The sequence below is a fragment of the Meleagris gallopavo genome, chromosome 22 (genome assembly GCF_000146605.3).
Source record: "Meleagris gallopavo isolate NT-WF06-2002-E0010 breed Aviagen turkey brand Nicholas breeding stock chromosome 22, Turkey_5.1, whole genome shotgun sequence".
NCBI lineage: Eukaryota > Metazoa > Chordata > Aves > Galliformes > Phasianidae > Meleagris > Meleagris gallopavo.
The window spans coordinates 9,981,029-9,984,209 of record NC_015032.2 but is presented as its reverse complement, the minus strand read 5'-3'; positions in this window follow the sequence as shown (position 1 = coordinate 9,984,209).

The window sequence follows — 3,181 nt, the reverse complement described above, 5'->3', positions numbered from 1 at the left end:
CCGCCAGTTACCCGCAGCCCTTCATTTGGTGACGCAGCCCGCGCTCCTTGTGGCGTCCGTTAAAAAGTGCGCACCAGACGCCCGCTGGTCCCCAGCAAACGCTCTCTTCAGCACAGAGAATACTAAGGGAAAAAGCCCCACCGATACTGTTAACGTCTATTAGTTTTGTTGTAATTTTTTTTCAAGGTCAAATAGAATAGCATTGAAATTAGCAGTGATACAAATGACTGAGTAGATTCGGTTTAAACAATTAACTTACAGAGGGTGAAATGCTGAAGAGAGGTTTGTTGAGTTTGAAGGTGATGTGTTCGCAGACAACACAACACGGGATGGAACGAAGCAATGGGAATGCACAACCTCGACCTGAGGCGGCTGTGTTGACAGCAAATCACACCTCCGTGGAAAACGCTGTTCTTGGGTTCTCGGGTCACCTGAGCCCCCTCCAGAGAGCTGGAAGTGCCCTGAACTGCACGGGCCCTACAAACCCACCTGCTCAGGAATGGCTCTACATTGTCCCGTAACAGTGTGCCGAAATTACCACGCTTCTGATGCCAGCTAAAGCATGCAGCGTGTCTTCCAGAGTCTGCCTTCCTGCTCGGAGGATCACAAGTTAATTAATAACGAAACGGAATCGTATGCTCAAATTAGCTCCGCTTTATGAAAAGGGCGTCGCGCCGCGCGGAGGGGCTGCGCTCGCCGAGATCCAGGCGCTGCCGGCAGGTGGCGCCATGAGCCCGGGCACGGTCTGAGCCGCCCGTGGCACCGCCTAGCGGCGTTGGCGTGGAAGGGCAGCGTGGCGCGGCGGCTGTTTGCCAGCTAGTTGTGGCAGACATCACCAAAACAGCATGGCTTTACATTCACATTCTTCGTAAGCATCGTTATTATTTATTTATTTTTTTCCTCAACAGTATGCTGGGGAGCGGCAGGTGCAGAGCTGACTGTCTCCTCTGCTGCGGTTAAGGGATGGCAATGATTTCAGTGCATGTAGCACCCAGAAGTCCTGCTGCTTCACTGCCCAGAGGTGTCACAAGAAGCATTTTGACTCTACTCTACGCACTTCCCCTTCCCCATCTGTACCTGAGGCCAGCCTACGGAAGGATTTGGAGACATTTTTGAACATAGACCTGTGCTACGCCAGCTCCTTCGTGCAGCACTGCGCAAGGCTCACAGTTCAGAACATCCAGAAGTCATACTTGCTCCTCTCCCCTCTTACCCATTCTTATGCAATTCTTCCTGATCCGCGAGACAAGAAGCAGAAGCTGGCTGCCGTTCCTTCGCTGGACTCTCTGTGGCATGGGAAAGTATCAGTGGGTGGGAGAGCTGGAACAGCCACTCCTGGGGCTCCTTCCAAAGCCATACACATAACGACAGGGAGATGACGGGGACCAGAAGGGACATGTGGGGAGGGTGGTACACCGTGGCTATCCCACCCAGTGCCTGGGCATCGCAGCCAGCTGCCAGATGACACAGACCCAGGAGCTGTTCTCACATTCCAGTGCTCACCACCAACATGTCCTAACTGCTTCCCATGGTGCTCAGTGCAGGATGAGAGCAGCGGAATAAAAAGTAATCGTAAAGCCAAGCATGCAGTCTTTAAAGCTTTTACAGAAGAATCTTGTAACTCTTTACCGTGGCCCATTCTCCTGCCAAGCTCTCTAAAACTGCCTTCAGTTTCTGTTGTCCCTGGCAGTACGCAGCACTAAGTTCCAGCCATCTGGCCCCAGCTTCAGGACCACTGAAGAGTTCTTCTTGTTTAGAAATTTCCAAAATCAATAACTACTGGGCTATTCCTGGGAACTCCTGACACCTGTCAGGGTTCCTTAAAAGGTCAGAATCCTGTTCTCCCAACCATTTTTATGATAGCCTAGACACTCCAGAAAAAAAAGTAATAACTCTTGTCCTATAACAAATTCATCAAGCTAGGAGATACAGTTACATAGGAAATGCCAGATGACTATGGAGAACTTCTGGAACGCTAGTGGGCAGCAACTTCTCTCTCTGTTTCTCAATGGTTTTCATAAAACTGCTCAGAAATAAAGCCCATATCTTCCTGGCCAGATGGCTTCAGTGTGCCCTTTGCAACACGGGGCTGGAGCCTCCAGCTTCTGCTTTTCCAGGGGCATTTGTGTGCACTCAGACACTCTCTCCTTTTCTTTCGTTTGTAGCTTTCATTGCAACATTGCTCCATTTAAATTTGCTCCGACCTCCAATTTTCACTCTGGAAAATTTTCTGTGCAGCAGGGGAAGGTATTTTGCTCACACAGTCCCCACTGGCTGGAGGCAAGGGTGCCATCTCCAGGTGTCGCCTCTGCAGCACTGGGTAGGGCAAAGAGCAACTCGGAGATAAAGGGGGGATTGAGCAACCTGGCACTGCAAAGGCCAAGCGTGCTAGGTCAGAGGTGAGCAGAAAATCAGCAGACAGCCAACAAACACCTGAGCATCCCCATGTCACAAGGGAACGAGGGGTGAGGGAGCTCTCCAGGAGGGGGAGGGCTCTGGTCTGTAACAGAGGAACTCAAGGAGGCCAGGAGACGGCCTGCAACTCGCATGGGAGGTCCCTGACACAGGGGACTGCAATGCAAAGTATCACAGCTGCAGTTTAAGAGAGGAAATAGTGTGAATAGTTTGAGTTTTTTGATGTTATTACTTTTTAATGTTATAATGAGGCAAAGTCTCAAGTCTGGTCTAAGAGCTGGGAGAGATGGAAGGAGAGCCAATCTCTCTCTGAGTTGACACACTGTCCCTGCCAACCTCACTCTGTCCCTGCCTGACATTTCATGAATGCTGTGGATTTTATTGTTTATTTATTTTTAACAGTGCAGAACAACGTGTGGAAAGCAATAGATTGGAATCCAGCCTCTGCCAGGTACAGCCCACAAGTTGGTGCTGGTGTAAGACGCATGGCTGTATGAAGAGGGACCTGGGGTTGGGAACAGGGAGAAAACAGAGCACACAACCTGCTCAGAAATAAATCTCAGTTTTACTTCTCTATTTCACAGCCTTCATTGCAACATTGCTCCACTCATGTCAAACTTTCAGGCAAGGTCACATCTCGCCCCAGGGTCCTCCGTAGCAGCCCTGTGCTCCCCCAGCCTGCCCACACACAGACACTGCTGCTCTATTCTCCTCTCCAGCTCACCTCCAGCACACTACCAGCAGCGCCTTGTTCAGTGATGCAACT